The 21,349-nt window shown below is 44.9% G+C and overlaps 1 protein-coding gene across 1 annotated transcript in view; it reads left to right on the top strand.

Moving 5' to 3' along the window:
• The first annotated feature begins 3,603 nt into the window (after positions 1-3,603).
• Positions 3,604-21,349, top strand: part of LOC120296640 (lipoma-preferred partner homolog) — a 55,952-nt gene continuing 38,206 nt past the window's right edge. The window contains exons 1-2 of the mRNA XM_039318490.1: positions 3,604-3,711; positions 12,879-13,001. The gene's annotated coding sequence lies outside the window, so the exon portion shown is untranslated. The remainder of the gene's footprint in view (positions 3,712-12,878; positions 13,002-21,349) is intronic.

Genomic DNA, 21,349 nt, shown 5'->3' with positions numbered 1-21,349 from the left:
TAAAGGGAGGAGGCAAGGGGGGAGAGCAGGGGAATCTTTAGGATACGCCTGGCAGGTTGAGAGGGCTTCAAAAGACGCCACTGGGAAGAGCGAGCAGGTTCTCCCACCTGGCAGTGGCCTTGAGGACTAGGAACCTGTCTTCCCAAGGAAGGGTTTTTGAAGGTGGCTGATTTGGCTGTGGAGAAAAGTCGGGGGTCGTTTTTAGGGGCTGTTCAAATAATTTCATGCCGGGGGGGGGGGAATGGAAGAGATTTTCAGTCGTTCCGGGGAATGAAGGAAGGAGGAGCTGGCGGTTGGGTATTTTGGAAAGGGACCCTGTACGTAGCCGTCTTTCTCAAGGTAGGCGGCTGGGAGACGGGTGGACTACAACTCCCAGAATTCCCCAGTCAGCCATGGGAGTAGAAGGGCACACACCTTCAAGGTTGAAAAACACTGGAACGTATGGTGGGGTGTCAAAAATTAATTGGGAAGTTTCAGATAATTCTGCAATACATCAAACCTGTTATGTATCGTCATGTGTAGTATGAATTATATTTAAAGACTTCCTTCCTTCCTTTCTTCCTTCCTTCCTTCTCTCATTCCCATTTCCTTGCTTTTCTTATCTTCCTTCCTTCCCCTTCCTTCCTTCCTTCCTTCCTTCCTCTCATTCCCATTTCCTTGCTTTTCCTATCTTCCTTCCTTCCTTCCTTCCTCTCATTCCCATTTCCTTGCTTTTCTTATCTTCCTTCCTTCCCCTTCCTTCCTTCCTCTCATTCCCATTTCCTTGCTTCCTTCCTTCCCCTTCCTTCCTTCCTTCCTTCCTTCCCATTTCCTTGCTTTTCCTATCTTCCTTCCTTCCTCCCTTCCTTCCTCTCATTCCCATTTCCTTGCTTTTCCTATCTTCCTTCCTTCCTTCCTTCCTTCCTTCCTTCCTTCCTTCCTTCCTTTCTTTCTTTCTTTCTTTCTTTCTTTCTTTCTTTCTTTCTTTCTTTCTTCTCATTCCCATTTCTTTGCTTTCCTTATCTTCTGTCCTTTTCCTTCTTCCCTCCCTCCCTCCCTCTTTCCCATGTCCTTCCTTTCTATTCCTATCTTCCTTATCCATCCATCCCTCCACCATCTGTACGTCTTTCAGGTACTCAGCCCTCCCATTAAGCTGTAATCGGTCCATTGAGCAACAGGTTCAATCTAATTCCCGAATCCACCCATTTCTTGGGGTCATGCTGGAAAAAGGGATCCGGGATCCCCTGGATCTCCCCCATTGGCCGCCAAATGGATCATCGCTCTGCTTCCTCTTTCTTTTCCTTGTTCCTTTCCCCTTTCGCACCGCATCGGTGCATCGGTGGCAGGACCACCCTGTGCAACGTGGGGCGCCTTGCCAGGAGCCGGTGATCATCACCCCCGGTGGGAGGGACCCCTCCAGACCACGGCCCGGGTGTGGATCCCATGTGGATCAGGGAAAGGGAGCCCAGCTGTCCGCACCGGGCTGGGCACGTGGCACCTGGAGGATCCACAACTGCCGGCCTCTGGCCTGGCTGAATGGCAGACAAAAGCTGGCTGCTTGTTGAGCGGTGCTTTTGTGCAGCCAGATGGGTGATTCACGGTCTGGCAGAGCGGGGGGGGGGGGCTAATATTACACAAACACACACCCTCTTGCAGTGCAGACTCTTTGCCTTGAGCTTGTGAGGCTCCCAACCAACTTGAGATCACCAAGGCGATGAAGAGCCCGCCGGGCACATCCCTTGGCATCGCTCCTCCTCCTCCTCCTCCTCCTCCTCTTCTTCTTCTTCTTCTACTACTACTACTACTTCTTCTTCTCCTCCTCCTCCTCCTCTTCCTCCTCCTCCTCTTCTTCTTCTTCTTCTTCTTCTTCTTCTTCTTCTTCTTCTTCTTCTTCTTTTTCTCCTCCTCCTCCTCCTCCTCTTCTTCTTCTTCTTCTTCTTCTTCTTCTTCTTCTTCTTCTTCTTCTTCTTCTTCTTCTTCTTCTTCTTCTTCTTCTCCTTCTCCTCCTCCTCCTCCTCCTCCTTCTCCTTCTCCTTCTCCTCCTTGGCATCACTCCTCGCAAACAGAAAAGTGGAGGAAGGGCGCAAGCGTTTTCCTCCGTCTGCCCCCAAAGGGGCTGATTTCCTGTTGGCTTCCGCCTTGAGATGACCTCCAAAGGGATCCTTGTGGGGAAAAGAAGGAGCAGGGCCTGTCCAGCAGGCAAGGGTCTCATCCCCCCCCCCTTCCCCTCTGCCCACCCAGCAGCCAGGGGGGGGGGGGACAAGGCAGAGCATTCGTTCTCTGGGATACAATATCAATTCTCCTTTCATGCTTTTCCCCCCCTCTCCCCTTCCTCTCTCTTCTTTCCTTCCTTCCTTCCTTCCTCCTTTCCTCCCTCCCTCCCTCTTATTTCCATCTCCTTCCTTCCTTCCTTCCTCTCATTTTCATCTCCTTCTTTCCTTCCTTTCTCCCTCCCTCCCTCTCATTTCCATCTCCTTCCTTCCTTCCTTCCTTCCTTCCTTCCTTCCTTCCTTCCTCTCATTTCCATCTCCTTCCTTCTTTCCTTCCTTTCTCCTTCCTTTCCTCTCACTTGCATCTCTTTCCTTCCTTCCTCCCTCCCTCCCTCCCTCCCATTTCCATCTCCTTCCTTCCTTCCTTCCTTCCTCCCTTCCTTCCTTCCCCAGAAAGCAGCTCCCCCCATCAGGAAATCGCCCCATCAGGTACTCCTCGACTTATGTTGAGGCACAGCCACCCTTTTCCACGGTAGTTGTTAACCAAAGGCCAGAATCCTTAAGAATACAGAATAGAATATCGAATATCGAATATCGAATAGAATAGAATAGAATAGAATAGAATAGAATAGAATAGAATAGAATAGAATAGAGAATATAATATAGAATGGAATGGAATATAATAGAATAATATAGAATAGAATAGAATAAATAGAATAGAATAAAGAATAAGAATAAGAATACAGAATAGAATATCGAATATCGAATAGAATAGAATAGAGAATATAATATAGAATGGAATGGAATATAATAGAATAATATAGAATATAGAATAGAATACAATACAATACAATACAATAGAATACAATAGAAAAGAGAATAAGAATAAGAATTAGAATAGAATAGAATAGAATAGAATAGAATAGAATAGAACAGAACAGAGAATATAATATAGAATGGAATGGAATACAATAGACTATAGAATATAGAATATAGAACAGAATAGAATAGAAGATGGAAGGGACCTTGGAGGTCATCTAGTCCAACCCCCTACTCAGGCAGGAAACCCTATACCATTTCAGAAAAGTGACTGTCCAGTCTCTTCTTAAAAACATCCAGCGATGGAGCGCCCACGATTTCATCGCAATCTCAATCTTATCATTTTATCTTAATCTCTATCTCTACTTTATCTTAATCTCAATCTCAATCTTATTTTTTCATGTCATCTTTATCTTAACCTTAGCTTGTATTATTTTTATTTTCTTTTATTTCTGCCAGGCACCCGGAGGGACAACTTGGGTAGCCATGCAAATGTTCTCAGTAAATAATAAATAAACTGCTGCTTTGTCCGAGACTCAGACGGTCTTTGTCTTCTTTTTCTTCCCATCCAGGTGACTTCCCGCCTCCCCCCCCTCCGCCCCCACCGCCTCCCCCCTCGGCAGACCACCTGGGGGGCTTCTCGCCAGCCACGGGGTCCTTCCTGCCGCCCCCTCCTCCGGATGAAGCCTTTTCCAACCTCCAGGTAAGGAGGGACAGTCCCGGGAGACGAAGAGAATAGAGCTGGAAGGGATCTTGGAGGTCTTCTAGTCCAGCCCCTCCCCAACCCCCCCCCCCCCCGTTTAAGCAGGAGAAGTTACACCATCTCAGACGTGTGATTATCTAGGCCAGGAGTAGGCAATCTTGGCTCTTGTATGACTGGTGGATTTCAGCTCCCAGAATTCCTGAGCCAGCATGGCTGGTTGGGGAATTCTGGGAGTTGAAGTCCACAGGACTGTAGTTGCCCACCCCTGGTTTTGGTATAGATCAGGCCTAGGCAACCTTGGCTCTTTTATGACTCGTGGACTTCAACTCCCAGAATTCCTGAGCCAGCCATGCTGAGGGGAAAGGGAGAGGTTTCCAAGCTGAGCCATGCTGGTTCAGGAATTCTGGGAGTTGAAGTCCACGAGTCATAAAAGAGCCAAGTTGCCTACCCCTGCCCTAGGCCTAGGCCGCTTTATGACTGGTGGACTTCAACTCCCAGAATTCCTGAGCCAGTATGGGGGAACTATGGCCCCTTCATGACTCATGGACTCCAACTCCTAGAATTCCTGAGCCAGCCACGCTGAGGGGAAAGGGAGCGGTTTCCAAGCTGAGCCATGCTGGCTGAGGAATTCTGGGAGTTGAAGTCCACGAGTCATGAGGGAGCCACAGTTCCCCCATGCTGGATCAGGAATTCTGGGAATTGAAGTCCACGAGTCATGAAGGGGCCATAGTTCCCCCATGCTGGTGAGGAATTCTGGGAGTTGAAGTCCACGAGCAATGAGGTGGCCACAGTTCCCCCACGCTGGCTAAGGAATTCTGGGAGTTGAAGCCCTCAAGTCATAAAAGAGCCAAGGTTGCCTACCCCTGGTCTAGTCTTTCCTTAAAGATCTCCAGTGAGATTGGTGGAGAGGAGAGGAAGAATCAAATGTGGCTGGTCCTCAATTTACAACGCTTCGCTTAGCAACCCTTCAAAGTTGCAGCGGCACTGGAAAAAGTGACCAATGAGTGTTTTTCACACTTAATGATTATCACAGCCTCCCTGGGGTCACTTGATCAAAATTCAGACACTTGGCAACTGACTCATATTTATGACGGTCGCAGCGTCCCTGGGGGGGGTCACGTGATCCTCTTTCGCGACCTTCTGTCTAGCAACATCCATGGGGGGAAGCCCAATTCCCTTAACAACCTTGTTCAAATGGTCGTAAGTGTGGGGAAAACAGTCCTAAGTCACTTTTTTCATTGCCCTTGTAACTTTGAACGGTCACTAAATGAAGCGTTGTGAGTCGAGGACTACAACCATTTGTTCAGCAACCTTTCACAGTTACAAGGGCAATGAAAAAAGCGACTTTGGACAAGTCCTTGCACTTATGATGCACTGGGATCGTCCTTGCACTGATCCAAATTGGGACACTTGACAACTGACTTGTATTTATGACAACGCCATGTCCCGGGGATCACGTCATCTCCTTTTGTGACCTTCCGGCAAGCCAAGTCAAGGGGGAAGCCAGATTCACTTAACGGCCGTGCGACTCACTTAACGACGGCAGCAATTCAGTTAACAACAGTGGCAGGGAAGGTCGCAAAATGGGGCAAAACTGACTTAACGAGCGTTTCACTTAGCAACAAAACTTTTGCGCTCAGTTGCGGCCGTAGGGTGAGGAGTACCTGTTACTTATTGGTTAGATTCAGATTCCACGTTTCAGACAAATACTAATAATAAAGTTGGAAGGGACCTTGGAGGTCATCTAGTCCAACCCCCTGCTCAGGCAGGAAACCCTGTACCATTTCAGACAAAGGGCTGTCCAGTCTCTTCTTGAAAACTTCCAGTGTTGGAGCATTCACAACTTCTGGAGGCAAGGAGTTCCACTGTTGTTCTAACTGTCAGGAAATTCCTCCTTAGTTCCAGGTTGCTTCTCTCTTTGATTAGAAGCTCCTCCCATTTTCCCATCTAACAACAACCCTGTAAAGTAGACCAGGCTAAGAGCGAGCTAATGGGGTTGTATGTTTCTGTGGGTCCCACACAACCTCGCCAAATCTGCTAACAGGCTATTGTTGCTCCATGTTGCCAAGGTTTGCCACAAATCCACAATCAGTTGTGAAGTGATGCTTCTTCCCTTTTTAATTCCCAAATGGGTTTTTTTTTCCCACCCAGCAAGGAGCATATTTGGCAGGTGAAGGAGTCACAAAGCACAACTGGTGGCATATTGTGATTTATTAAAACATCCTGTCGCCCAATAGCCAGAATCCTGTGGGTTCCGGGAAGATAAATTTCAAGAAAGGACCGATAATAAAATATTGATTGTGATCTAAATGAACAAATAGAGGGATTTAACTCAGAAATGGAGGAAACAGCCAATTCTGCAAAGAACTCTTAGGGCCAAACCCAACAATAGCCACCATCGTCGTAAACCATCATAACGATGGTGGATACTGACATCCCAGAAGCACTCCAGAAGACGTTGGGAAGAGCAAGTGACTCGTATTTATGACAGTGGCAGAGTTCCGGGCTCAGCAAAGTCAACGAGGAAGTCAGATTCACTTCACAACAGTGTTACTGTTTGAACAGCTGCAGTGACTCACTTAACGACGAGGCAGGAAAGGTTGTAAAATGGGGCAAAGGAGATTTTGCAATCGTTTTGCTTAGCTAGCAACAGAAATTTTGGATTCAATGGTGGGTGTACGTCGAGGGCTCCCCCTAGTGCAGAACGTGCAGAGCGGACCCCGGGGGGGGTGGGATCGTAGGGATCCTCACCAATCAGCAACCAGCTTGCAAGTGGGTCTCCAAAGGCAGACCCATGAAGAAAGTGCAGCAGGAGTCTGGCTGCAGGTTTAGAAGGGCATCTCGTTCTGGAGCTCTTCTCCTGAACCTTTGGCCACCGCAATTCAGAACAAGTTGGAAAAAGCTTGAATCGCACGTACAGAAGGGGTACCCAACTTGTGGGCCTGAGGAGTTAATAATAATAATAATGATGATGATGATGATGATGATGATGATGATGATGATGATGATGATGATGATGATGATGTTGGAAGGGATCTTGGAGGTCATCTAGTCCAACCCCCTGCTCAGGCAGGAAACCCTATCCCAGTGTTTCTCAACCTTGACAATTTTAAGGCATGTGGACTTCAACTCCCAGAATTCCACAGCCAGCAATGAGAAACACCGCCCTATCCCATTTCAGACAAATGGCTGTCCAGTCTCTTCTTAAAAACCTCCAGTGTTGAAGCAACCACAACTTCTGGAGGCAAGGAGTTCCACTGGTTAATTGTTCTCACTGTGGGAAATTTTCTCCTTACTTCCAGGTTGCTTCTCTCCTTGGTGAGTTTCCATCCGTTGCTTCTTGTCCGGCCTTCAGGCGCTTTGGAGAACAGCTTGACTCCCTCTTCTTTGGGGCAGCCCCTGAGATACTGGAATACTGCTATCCTGTCCCCCCTCATCCTTCTCTTCATTAAACTGGACATCCCCAATTCCAGCAACTGTTCCTTGTATGTTTTAGCCTCCAGTCCCCTAATCATCATCATCATCATCATAAAGTTGGGAGGGACCTTGGGGGTCATCTAGTCCAACCCCCTGCTCAGGCAGGAGACCCTATCCCATTTCAGACAAATGGCTGTCCAGTCTCTTCTTAAAAACCTCCAGTGTTGAAGCAACCACAACTTCTGGAGGCAAGGAGTTCCACTGGTTAATTGTTCTAACTGTCACTTAATTACTCCTTAGTTCTAGGTTGCTTCTCCTTGCTTAGTTTCCATCCGTGGCTTCTTGTCCTGCCTTCAGGGGCTTTGGAGAACAGCTTGACTCCCCCTTCTTTGGGGCAGCCCCTGAGATACTGGAACACTGCTATCCTGTCCCCCCTTGTTCTTCTCTTCGTTAAACTGGACATACCCAATTCCAGCAACCGTTCCTCATATGTTTTAGCCTCCAGTCCCCTGATCCTCTTTGTTGCTCTTCTCTGGACTCTTTCTAGAGTCTCAACATCTTTTTTACATTGCGGTGACCAAAAATGGATGCAGTATTCCAAGTGTGGCCTTACCAAGGCCTTGTAAAGTGGTATTAACACTTCACGTGATCCTGATTCTATCCCTCTGTTAATGCAGCCTAGCACTGTGTTGGCCTTTTGGGCAGCTGCAGCACACGGCTGGCTCCTATTTAGGTGATTGTCCACTAGGACTCCGAGGTCCCTCTCTCACTTACTACTATTGAGCATTGGCTGCAATGCTGGGATTTTGTTCTTGGCCGCCCTCGGCATGCCACTCTGCCAGGCTGCGCATTTCCAGGGACGTCGGATTCCTGCTTGCCAAGCCTCCCTCCCCCTGCCTTTGTTCGGTGTGCCAGGTTGCCACCCAGCCTGTGAATTCTTATCCAAGCCCTCATTAAACCTTAATTCACGTCTTCCCCAGACGAAGGCGAGGATGGCATCGGGCAAAGCAGTCGGAAGGGGAAATGGCTGTAATTATCGGTAATCAGCTCTGGGCTGTAATTTGATTAATTGGAAAGGAATGGAAGGGGCCGGCTTCTCTCTGCTTCTTGGGAAGAGCTGTCTAGAACAGTGCTTCTCAACCTTGACCATTTTAAGGCATGTGGACTTCAACTCCCAGAATTCCACAGCCAGCGTTGCTGGCTGTGGAATTCTGGGAGTTGAAGTCCACATGCCTTAAAATGGTCAAGGTTGAGAAACACTGGCTCTAGAATCTCCTGCAGGAGCTGCGGGGAACATGGAGGAGGCCTCAGTCGGGATGCAAAGGACCAGGAAACAGCCACCCCCCCAAAAAAAAAATTCATTCCCAGGTAGTCCTCGAGTTATGACAGTTCCTTTAGTGATCACTCAAAGTTAAAAAGTTGACTTTTTTCACACGACCGTTGCAGTATCCCCCATGCTCTTCTTCTTCTTGTGCCCTATCCGTTATCGGACGTTGGCGATCATGTTGGCGATCCTGTTTTTATCAGCAGCCACACGAAAAAGGGCTGCTGAGTTTTGTCCAAATCAGTCCCTTAGATTTTGATAGCAGTGTTCCAGTATCTCAGGGGCTGCCCCAAAGAAGAGGGAGTCAAGCTGTTCTCCAAAGCGCCTGAAGGCAGGACAAGAGCCGAGGTGGCGCAGCAGTTAGAGTGCAGTACTGCAGGCCACTTTAGCTGACTGTGTTCAGCAGGTCAGCGGTTCGAATCTCACCGGCTCAAGGTTGACTCAGCCTTCCATCCTTCCAGGGTAGGTAAAATGAGGACCCAGATTGTTGGGGGCAATGTAAATATATATATACATTGCTTACTGGTGTACACCGCTTAGAGAGTGCTTGCACTTAAAGCGGTATATAAGTCTCATAAATAAATAAAATAAATAGATAAGAAGCAACGGGTGGAAACTAAGCAAGGAGAGAAGCAAGCTGGAACTAAGGAGAAACTTCCTGACAGTGAGAACAATTAACCAGTGGAACTGCCTGCCTCCAGAAACGGTGAATGCTCCAACACTGGAAGTTTTTAAGAAGAGACTAGATAACCATTTGTCCAAAATGGTCTAGGGTTTCTTGCCTGAGCAGGAGGTTGGACTAGATGACCTCCAAGGTCCCTTCCAACTTTACCACTATTATTATTATTATTATTCTCTTCTATTCTGCTATCTCCAGGCACTGCCACTATCCAGACTTTTTTGTCTTTCTTATCGACAATTGTTAAGTCTGGGGTGTTATGTTGCAGGTGCTTGTCTGTTTGAATTCTGAAGTCCCAGAGCAGTTTAATTTTATCATTTTCTATGACTTTCTCTATTTTATGATCCCACCAGTTTTTGCTTACAGGCAAATGATATTTTTTGCCTGTAAGGAGAAACTTCCTGACTGTTAGAACAATTCACCAGTGGAGCAACCTGCCTCCAGAAGCTGTGAATGCTCCAACGCTGGAAGTTTTTAAGAAGAGACTGGACAGCCCTTTGCCCGAAATGGTCTAGGGTTTCCTGCCTGAGCAGGGGGTTGGACTAGGTGACCTCCAAGGTCCCTTCCAATTTTTTTTATTGAAAAGTTTTATACAAATTTATTTATTTATTTATTTATTTTTAAAATTTATAAACCGCCCACTCCCGCAGGACTCTGGGCGGCTAACAATAAAAACACCATGAAACATGACAAAACAAACAGTACAATAACAGTCATCCAGGGATCAGATTTTATAAACCCCAGGCCTGCCGGAAAAGCCAGGTCTTAAGCAGCTTACGGAAAACCAACAGGGTGGGAGCGGTCCTAATCTCCGGGGGGGGGAGCTGGTTCCGTGGGCGCCATCACAGAGAAAGCCCTCCCCCGCGTCCCCGCCAAATGGCACTGCTTGGCCGACGGGACCTAAAGGAGGCCCAGCCTGTGGGACCTAACAGGACGTAGGGAACTATGAGGTAGTAGGCGGTCTCGCAAATAGCCTGGACCTGAGCCATATAGGGCTTTAAAGGTAATAACCAACACCTTGAATTGGACCCGGAGACCAATAGGCAACCAGTGCAGCTCAAGGAGGATAGGTGTAACGTGGGTGTATCGAGGAGCACCCGCTATCACTCGCGCGGCTGCATTCTGGACCAACTGTAGTCTCCGAATACTTTTCAAGGGTAGCCCCATGTAGAGCGCGTTGCAGTAGTCCAGACGTGAGGTGACAAAGGCATGCGTGACTGTAAGGAGAGCCTCCCGGTCCAGGTAGGGTCGCAACTGGTGCAACAGACGAACTTGTGCAAAGGTCCTCCCAGCCACAGCCACAAATACATTATTATTATTATTACTAACTCAACAATCTAGCAAGGACCCTGCTGGCTGGGGAATTCTGGGAATTGAAGTCCGCAAGTGTTAAAAGTTGCCAATTTTGGAGACCTTCTGCTTTAGTGGAATAAGGACCCACCAGATTCGTTGACATTCTTGGCTTGGACCAGTTTTTTTTTTTTTATGATTCTGAGTCAGATCCTAAAATTCTCAGGGTTAAAGGAAAGGCTGTTACTTCCCTGAACAGCCTGGCTTATCTGCTGGTTTCTGGAAATTAGAAATAAATATTTTGTGTCCTTTTTCACCTCTGCACATTCTTGGCACAGTTGCATAAAGTTCTCAGTCCAGTTTTTCACTCAGTAAGAAAAGGCCAAATTGCAGCGATTCAATGGTTTCTCAACTTTTTCTTCCTGCTGCCTCCTGTATTATTATTATTATTATTATGGATCATCGCACAGTCAGCCAGATGTTCAGACTGGATTTGGCATTTTGTCTACCTATCGAGTCCTTACCCAGGACCTGGGATAGGCAGGCAAAATATTATTATTATTACTATTATTATTACTATTATCATCATCATCATCATCATCATCTTCTGGCTGGACCTCGTTTGCCTTCCATCTTTTCCTGGAGGAAAGAGCTATTCTCTAAAGCCCCTGAAGGCAGGACAAGAAATAATAGATGGAAACTCATCCAGGAGATAAGCAACCTGGAACTAAGGAGAAATTTCCTGACAGCGAGGACAATTAACCAGTGGAACCACCTGCCTCCAGAAGTTGTGGGTGCTCCGTCACTGGAGGTTTCCAAGGAAAGATTTGACCCAGATGAAATAAGATTCCCTTCTCTGGGCAAGGGGTTGGACTAGAAGACCTCCAAGATCCCTTCCAACTCTGTTATTCTATATTGTAAGATCCCACCTCCACCCTGTTTATTATGCATCGGCCCCTTTTTATCTCGTTCTGGGATTGATTTAAACGCTGTTAAGTCTTGTTTCTTTTGCTGCATTTATTTATCAAATTCAAATGGGCAGCTTAAAACATAACAAAAACCGTAAGATAAAAGATTTAAACTGCAAGGGAACATTTACACTAAGACTGCGCTAAAATGGGAACAGGGAAATATTCCACAGGGTGGAGATGGGATCCTCTGTTTAATCCAGGAACCCACCTGCAGGTTTTAAGGATTTCCGTTTTTGCTCTAATACTGAAAGGATCCAACTGTTGCGGCCAAAAGTTCATGGATTCCTGCCAGGATCTGGGATTTCCAGTCCCACTGGGAGCGGATGTGGCTTTGCCCGTGTGTGAATGCTGCGTTAAGAAGCCACTTTATAAGGGATTGTGGAAAGCAAGGATGAACGATTGAAAGCACGGCCAAACAGTTGCAAATCTGAGAGGATGGGTTCCCTTCCCAAGGGAATCAAGATTTTCTTGATCACAGCAGCCAAGGATTGTCGCTCTTTGTAGAATCTTAACATGGAAGGAACTTCGTGTTCAGCTAACCCAACCCTCTGCTCAGGGCCAAGATCCATAAAGTCATGGAAGAGGTTCTTTATAGTCCAGGGATGATGGAGGAGGAGGAGGAGGAGGAGGAGGAGGACTGTGGAGTCTTTGGTTCTCTCTGAGCTTTGTGGTTTTCTTGCAGATGTTTCAAAACCCAACTAGGGAACATCATCAGTGCTAGAAGGGTGGAAGGTTTGCATGGAGGAGGAGGAGGAGGAGGAGGAGGAGGAGGAGGAGGAGGAGGAGGAGGAGGAGGAGGAGGAGGAAAACTGTGGGGTCCTGGGTGCTCACTGAGCTGGGTTGCTTTCTTGCAGACCTTTCATGGCCCAACTAGGGAACATCATCAGTGCTAGAAGGGTGAGGGGTTTGCAGGGAGGAGGAGGACTGTGGGGTCCTTGATTCTCTCTGAGCATTGTCATTAGAAGGCGGGGGAGTTGCAGGGAGGAGGAAGAGGAGGAGGAAGAGGATGACTATGGGATCCTCGATGCTCTCTGAGCTTTGTCATTTTTTTCCAGACATTTCAAGACCCAACTAGGTACTATCATCAGTGCTAGAAGAAAGGGCAGGGAAGAGGAGAAGGAGGAGGAGGACTGTGCGATCCCTGGTGCTCTCTGAGCTTGGTGGTTCTCTTGCACCGCTTTCATTCTCCTACTAGGTAACATCACCCATGCATTGGTGATGTTACCTAGTTTGGCAATAGAATGTCTTCAAGAGAATCCAGAGAGCACCAAGGACCACCCCACAGTTCACAAACTCGTCTTTAGAAGACCCCATCTAAACCTTGTTTGAAAACACCAACCAGGCAGACAGTCCTGAGCTACAGGTTTCTCTCAAGCTTCGGCCCTTCCTAAACGTCTCCCCGTCATGACCACATCTCCAACCTTCCCCCTGCGTTGAATCCTTTCCCAAGCCCCCTTTGAAGGGGTCTCCTTCTGTTTCTTCTCAGGTCAACTCCGGTGGGAAGACCCTGGAAGAGAGGCGCTCCAGCTTGGATGCGGAGATCGACTCCTTGACCAGCATCCTTGCAGACCTGGAAAGCAGCTCCCCTTACAAGCCAAGGAGCCAACAGGTAAGATGTGAGAGAGAGGAAGGGGAGCGAGGGGGCTATGGTCCCCTGCAATGGGCAGAAATGGTGCTGCTGAGATATTCCCAGATCAGTGTCTTTGAGATTCTCCATCGTTCAGGTCACGGCTGTCCCAAAGGAGCTTTTTTTCCAAAAGACAATTGGACTTTCTTAGGCTTTTTCCTTCAAAACGTTTCGCTTCCCATCCAAGAAGCTTCTGGACTTTCTTAGTTTTTGTCCTTCAAAACGTTTCACTTCCCATCCAAGGAGCTTCTGGATTTTTTTAGTTTTTTTCCCGCAAAATGTTTCGCTTCCTATCCAAGAAGCTTCTGGACTTTCTTGTTTTTTTCCCTTGAAAACGTTTCGCTTCCCATCCAAGAAGCTTCTGGACTTTCTTAGTTTTTTTCCTTCAAAAAGTTTCGCTTCCTATCCAAGAAGCTTCTGGACTTTCTTGTTTTTTTCCCTTGAAAACATTTCGCTTCCCATCCAAGAAGCTTCTGGACTTCTCAGTTTTTTCCCCTCAAAATGTTTCACTTCTCATCCAAGAAGCTTCTAGACTTTCCTATTTTTTCCCTTCAAAATGTTTCGCTTCCCATCAAGAAGCTTCTAAAGTTTCTTGGGTTTTTTTCCTTGAAAACGTTTCACTATCCATCCAAGAAGCTTCTGGACTTCTTAGTTTTTCCCCTCAAAATGTTTTGCTTCCCATCCAAGAAGCTTTTGGACTTTCTTAATTTTTTTCTCTCAAAATGTTTTGCTTCTCATCCAAGAAGCTTCTGGACTTTCTTAGTTTTTTTCTTAAAAATGTTTCGCTTCCCATCCAAGAAGCTTCTGGACTTTCTTAGTTTTTTCCCCTCAAAATGTTTCGCTTCTCATCCAAGAAGCTTCTGGACTTTCTTAGTTTTTTCCCCTCAAAATGTTTCGCTTCCCATCCAAGAAGCTTCTAGACTTTCCTATTTTTTCCCTTCAAAATGTTTCGCTTCCCATCAAGAAGCTTCTAGAATTTCTTGGGTTTTTTTCCTTGAAAACGTTTCACTATCCATCCAAGAAGCTTCTGGACTTTCTTAGTTTTTCCCCCTCAAAATGTTTTGCTTCCCATCCAAGAAGCTTTTGGACTTTCTTAATTTTTTTCTCTCAAAATGTTTTGCTTCTCATCCAAGAAGCTTCTGGACTTTCTTAGTTTTTTCCCCTCAAAATGTTTCGCTTCTCATCCAAGAAGCTTCTGGACTTTCTTAGTTTTTTCCCCTCAAAATGTTTCGCTTCCCATCCAAGAAGCTTCTAGACTTTCCTATTTTTTCCCTTCAAAATGTTTCGCTTCCCATCAAGAAGCTTCTAGAATTTCTTGGGTTTTTTTCCTTGAAAACGTTTCACTATCCATCCAAGAAGCTTCTGGACTTTCTTAGTTTTTCCCCCTCAAAATGTTTTGCTTCCCATCCAAGAAGCTTTTGGACTTTCTTAATTTTTTTCTCTCAAAATGTTTCGCTTCTCATCCAAGAAGCTTCTGGACTTTCTTAGTTTTTTCCCCTCAAAATGTTTCGCTTCCCATCCAAGAAGCTTCTAGACTTTCCTATTTTTTCCCTTCAAAATGTTTCGCTTCCCATCAAGAAGCTTCTAGAATTTCTTGTGTTTTTTTCCTTGAAAACGTTTCACTATCCATCCAAGAAGCTTCTGGACTTTCTTAGTTTTTCCCCCTCAAAATGTTTTGCTTCCCATCCAAGAAGCTTTTGGACTTTCTTAATTTTTTTCTCTCAAAATGTTTTGCTTCTCATCCAAGAAGCTTCTGGACTTTCTTAGTTTTTTTCTTAAAAATGTTTCGCTTCCCATCCAAGAAGCTTCTGGACTTTCTTAGTTTTCCCCCCTCAAAATGTTTCGCTTTCCATCCAAGAAGCTTCTGGACTTTCTTAGTTTTTTCCCCTCAAAACGTTTCGCTTCTCATCCAAGAAGCTTCTGGATTTTCCTATTTTTCCCTCCTCAAAACTTTTTGCTTCCCATCCAAGAAGCTTCTAGACTTTCTTAGTTTTTTTCCCTCAAAATGTTTCGCTTCTCATCCAAGAAGCTTCTGGACTTTCTTAGTTTTTTCCCCTCAAAATGTTTCGCTTCTCATCCAAGAAGCTTCTGGACTTTCTTAGTTTTTTCCCCTCAAAATGTTTCGCTTCTCATCCAAGAAGCTTCTGGACTTTCTTAGTTTTTTTCCCTCAAAATGTTTCGCTTCCCATCCAAGAAGCTTCTGGACTTTCTTAGTTTTTTTCCCTCAAAATGTTTCGCTTCCTATCCAAGAAGCTTCTGGACTTTCTTGTTTTTTCCCCTTGAAAACGTTTCGCTTCCCATCCAAGAAGCTTCTGGACTTTCTCAGTTTTTTCCCCTCAAAATGTTTCACTTCTCATCCAAGAAGCTTCTAGACTTTCCTATTTTTTTCCCTCAAAATGTTTCGCTTCCCATCAAGAAGCTTCTAGAGTTTCTTGGGTTTTTTTCCTTGAAAACGTTTCACTATCCATCCAAGAAGCTTCTGGACTTTCTTAGTTTTTTCCCCTCAAAATGTTTTGCTTCCCATCCAAGAAGCTTTTGGACTTTCTTAATTTTTTTCTCTCAAAATGTTTTGCTTCTCATCCAAGAAGCTTCTGGACTTTCTTAGTTTTTTTCTTAAAAATGTTTCGCTTCCCATCCAAGAAGCTTCTGGACTTTCTTAGTTTTTCCCCCTCAAAATGTTTCGCTTCCCATCCAAGAAGCTTCTGGACTTTCTTAGTTTTTTTCCCTCAAAATGTTTCGCTTCCCATCCAAGAAGCTTCTGGACTTTCTTAGTTTTTTTTTTCTTAAAAACATTTCGCTTCTCATCCAAGAAGCTTCCGGACTTTCTTAGTTTTTTTTCTTAAAAGCGTTTCGCTTCTCGCTCAAGAAGCTTCTTCAGTTCTTTAACTTAGGGTCCCCAACCCCCAGGCTGTTTATACTGCTACCAGGCTGTGGCCCATTAGGATCCGGGTCACCAAAGTAGAAGGCAAGCATGCAAAGCTTCATTTGTGCATGTGTGTGATTTAAGTTGCATGTGTGAAACCGTTCCCCCTCACCCATCGAAGCTGCTGAAGCTGCTGCCGGTGGCACTGGTCTACCAAAACAAAAAGATTGGGGACCCCTGCTTTAGGTTCTGCATTTAGGCAAGAAAAATCAAATGCACAGGTATGGGATAGGTGGTACGTTGCTCAATAGCAGCAACTGTGGGAGGGATCTCGGAGTCCTAGTGGACCATCCTTAAATAGGAGCTAGCTGAGTGCTGCAGCTGCCAAAAAGGCCAACGCAGTACTAGGCTGCATTCACAGAGGGAGAGAATCAAGATCATGTGAACTGTTAATACCACTTTACAATGCCTTGGTAAGGCCACACTTGGAATACGGCATCCAGTTTTGGTCACCGTGATGTAAAAAAGATGTTGAGACTCTAGAAAGAGTGCAAAGAAGGGCAACAAAGAGGATTAGGGGGCTAGAGGCTAAAATATATAAGGAACAGTTGCTGGAATTGGGTATGTCCAGTTTAACGAAGAGAAGGACGAGGGGGGACATGATAGCAGTGTTCCAATATCTCAGGGGCTGCCCCAAAGAAGAGGGAGTCAAGCTATTCTCCAAAGTGCCGGAAGGCAGGACAAGAAGCAATGGATGTAAACTCATCAAGGAGAGAAGCAACCTAGAACTAAGGAGAAATTTCCTGACTGTTAGAACAATTCACCAGTGGGACTCCTTGCCTCCAGAAGCTGTGAATGCTCCAACGCTGGAAGTTTTTAAGAAGAGACTGGACAGCCCTTTGTCCGAAATGGTCTAGGGTTTCCTGCCTGAGCAGGGGGTTGGACTAGGTGACCTCCAAGGTCCCTTCCAATTTTTTTTTTATTGAAAAGTTTTATACAAATTTATTTATTTATTTATTTATTTTTAAAATTTATAAACCGCCCCACTCCCGCAGGACTCTGGGTGGCTAACAATAAAAACACCATGAAACATGACAAAACAAACAGTACAATAACAGTCATCCAGGGATCAGATTTTATAAACCCCAGGCCTGCCGGAAAAGCCAGGTCTTAAGCAGCTTACGGAAAACCAACAGGGTGGGAGCGGTCCTAATCTCCGGGGGGAGCTGGTTCCAAGACGTGGGCACCATCACAGAGAAGGCCCTCCTCCGCGGCCCCGCCAAATGGCACTGCTTGGCCGATGGGACCTGAAGGAGGCCCAGCCTGTGGGACCTAACCGGATGAAGGGAACTATGAGCTAGTAGGCGGTCTCGCAAATAGCCTGGCCCTGAGCCATATAGGGCTTTAAAGGTAATGACCAACACCTTGAATTGGACCCGGAGACTAATAGGCAACCAGTGCAGCTCACGGAGGATATGTGTAACGTGGGTGTATCGAGGAGCACCCACTATCACTCGCGCGGCTGCATTCTGGACCAACTGTAGTCTCCGAATACTTTTCAAGGGTAGCCCCATGTAGAGCGCGTTGCAGTAGTCCAGACGTGAGGTGACAAAGGCATGCGTGACTGTAAGGAGAGCCTCCCGGTCCAGGTAGGGTCGCAACTGGTGCAACAGACGAACTTGTGCAAAGGTCCTCCCAGCCACAGCCACAAATACATTATTATTATTATTACTAACTCAACAATCTAGCAAGGACCCTGCTGGCTAGGGAATTCTGGGAATTGAAGTCCGCAAGTGTTAAAAGTTGCCAATTTTGGAGACCTCTTGTTCTAGTGGAATAAGGACCCACCTCTCTTGAGGTCCAGATTCGTTGACATTCTTGGCTTGGACCAGTTTTTTTTTTTTTTATGATTCTGAGTCAGATCCTAAAATTCTCAGGGTTAAAGGAAAGGCTGTTACTTCCCTGAACAGCCTGGCTTATCTGCTGGTTTCTGGAAATTAGAAATAAATATTTAGTGTCCTTTTTCACCTCTGCACATTCTTGGCATAGTTGCATAAAGTTCTCAGTCCAGTTTTCCACTCGGTAAGAAAATGCCAAATTGCAGCGATTCAGTGGTTTCTCAACTTTTTCTTCCTGCTGCCTCCTGTATTATTATTATTATTATTATTATTATTATTATTATTATTATTATTATTATTATTATTGTTGATCATCGCACAGTCAGCCAGATGTTCAGACTGGATTTGGTATTTTGTCTACCTATAGAGTCCTTACCCAGGACCTGGGATAGGCAGATGTGGATGTTTGATGGTATTACAGGTATCGTCGCAGGATGGAAGCAGTTCCTAGTAAGGCCGCCTTTTGCAATTGACTAATAGCGAATTTGTCAATGCCAAAGGTGTTCAAGTGGTGCTCCATTTGTTTTGGGATTGCACCCAAGGCGCCTATGACTATTGGTACTACCCTTGCTTGCTTTTGCCACAGTCTTTCTATTTCTATTATTATTATTATCGATCATCGCACAGTGCTTCCTTGATCTTCCTTGTTTCTAAGTGGTATTTTTGATTAGGTATTCTTTGGTCTTCTTGTTCTTCAGCTTCTTTTCTTTCATCTGTTCTAGCTTGCTTGCATGTGATCTTAACTTGCTGATCTTATTTTCTAGTCTAACCTTCCATTTTTCTGGTGCACTGTTTGTTTGTTTTTCTTCTTTGTTGATTTTGCATCCCAGGTATTCTGTTATAACTGCAGCTGTGCTGTACATTAGTTGGTTTGTTTCTTGCAGTGAATTGGTGCTTATACTTGATATTGCAGTATTTGCATCTTTTAATGCTTGTGCTAGCTGTTTCTTTGGAACAAGCTTCAATGCAGGTAGCCTTATTCTGTTGTTTTTGTGCTGTTCTAGATGCTCAGTTATTCTTTGTTTCAATTCTTTTATTTCTTTAGTTAGAGGGTTTTGTTCTTCCTGAGGTAGAGGTGCCTGGTTTCCAAATGAGAACAGTTGTATATCTCTGCTGGATTCCTTCACTGCCAACTCCCCTGGTTTGCCTCTACATTCTGAATTACTTCTGGTAAGGCTTTGATTTCTTTGCCCTGGGTAAACCTTTGCAGTTCGTCCAATTCTGTTTCTGTGAATATTTATTTCGTGTTATAAATCGGCGTTGATCTGCTAGTCTCTGTTCTGTTATTTCTGATTCTGGATGTTGTTCTTTCCAGAACTGGTGCATTCGTTTTAGATATCCTCTTCTTGTTGGACTTGATCTGTAGTAACAGATCATTATTTCTTTGTTTTCCATCACTGTGTATCTGCGACGGGTAAACACCTTTTCTTCCAGTAGTTCTGCAGCTGCTGGCCCTGGTTGCTCAGCCAACAGTCCTGAGTCCTGTAACCCATTTTTCACCAGATATCCAGGAACTCCAATATCTAGCGCGGACCTTGTTAACCCGGGCGACGTCCGAGCCGGTATGGCATTCTGCAATTTACGTCTCACCATATTTTTTATGGGAGAGACACTCTTTGTCTGACTCCTCTGATGAGACCTGTCCAGTATGGTTGAACCTCTGGCATAGCTCTCATCTTCCTCAGAGTACACAAGCCCCACAACCACGTCAAGCTAGTGCCTATTTATTATTATTATTATTATTATTATTATTATTATTATTATTATTATTGGATCATCGCATAGTCAGCCAGATGTTCAGACTGGATTTGGCATTTTGTCTACCTATCGAGTCCTTACCCAGGACCTGGGATAGGCAGATGTGGATGTTTGATGGTATTACAGATATCGTCGCAGGATGGAAGCAGTTCCTAATAAGGCCGCCTTTTGCAATTGACTAATAGCGAATTTGTCAATGCCAATGGTGTTCAGGTGGTGCTCCAGTTGTTTTGGGATTGCACCGAAGGCGCCTATGACTATTGGTACTACCCTTGCTTGCTTTTGCCACAGTCTTTCTATTTCTATTTGTAGGTCTTTGTATTTTGTGATCTTCTCCAGTTCTTTCTCGTCTCCTCCTCCTCCTCCTCCTCCTCCTCCTCCTCCTCCTCTTCTTCTTCTTCTTCTCTTCTTCTTCTTCTTCTTCTTCTTCTTCTTTCTGGGTCTCTGGCTGATTAATTCATGGATTGATCGGGAAAGATTACCGATTGGCTTTGGCTTCTGGAGGGCATTGAAAGGGACGAGCCGTCCTCTGGCTTTTTTTTTTATTTTTCCAATCCACACATTCAGTCAGAGGCTTTTGAAATTGCCCTTCTCCTCCTGCAGCGACTCTATTATAAAGAATTCCCCGGCTTAAGGAGAAGAAGCCGTGATACATTTGCGCTCTCTCTCGAGAGGTGAGAGGTTATAATGGATCCTGGCTGACCTGCTGAAGGGAGGAAGGAAGGAGAGGGACGTGTCTGATAATTGTCAGGGGGTTGCCAGTGGGGTCTCCAGCAGAGGAGGAATGTGTAGGTTTGGGATGGTTTTGCAGTGGGAGAAGTCAAATCTCCTTCCTCCCTGCTCCTTCCGTTCTTCATTGTTATTTAATACGTACTTACTTACTTAGTTACTTACTTACTTATCCATCTATCCATCCATCCACCCACCCACCCACCCACCTACCTACCTATCTTTCTTTCTATTTATCTCTCTATCTCTATCTTTCTATCTATCTTTCTATCTATGTCTTTCTATCTTTCTATCTATCTCTATCTATCTATCTCTGTCTATCTATCTATCTCTATCTTTCTATCTCTATCTATCTATCTCTATCTCTATCTATCTCTCTATCTATATCTCTATCTATCTATCTTTCTATCTATCTTTCTATCTCTCTCTCTCTATCGATCTATCGATCTATCTTTCTATCTCTATCCATCTATCTATCTCTTTCTATCTATCTCTATCTTTCTTTCTCTCTCTCTATCTATCTCTATCTGTCTATCTCTATCTATCTATCTTTCTATTTATCTCTCTACCTCTCTATCTCTATATCTATCTATCTTTCTATTTATCTATCTCTATATCTATCTATCTTTCTATCTATCTATCTCTATCTATCTATCTATCTATCTCTATCTATCTATCTATCTATCTATATCTATCTATCTATCTATCTCTATCTATATCTATCTATCTATATCTATCTATCTATCTATCTATCTCTATCTATATCTCTATCGATCTATCTATCTTTCTATCTCTATCCATCTATCTATCTCTTTCTATCTATCTCTATCTATCTTTCTATCTCTCTATCTATCTTTATCTTTCTTTCTATCTATCTATCTATATCTATCTTTCTATCTCTATCTTTCTATCTCTATCTTTCTATATCTATCTATCTATCTATCTATCTATCTATCTATCTATCTATCTATGTATCTATCTATCTGCTATTAATGGAGTCCTAAATATTGGGCAGAGACGCATCGTTCAGCTGTAGAAGGGCTTCAGATGATGACAACAACAACAACAACAACAATAATAAT

This window comes from Crotalus tigris, unplaced genomic scaffold, assembly GCF_016545835.1.
Source record: "Crotalus tigris isolate CLP2741 ecotype Arizona unplaced genomic scaffold, ASM1654583v1 scf7180000021401.42387113347:515327, whole genome shotgun sequence".
Taxonomy (NCBI): Eukaryota; Metazoa; Chordata; class Lepidosauria; order Squamata; family Viperidae; genus Crotalus; species Crotalus tigris.
Note: the sequence above shows the minus strand (reverse complement) of the source record. Positions and strands in the feature narration are given on the sequence as shown.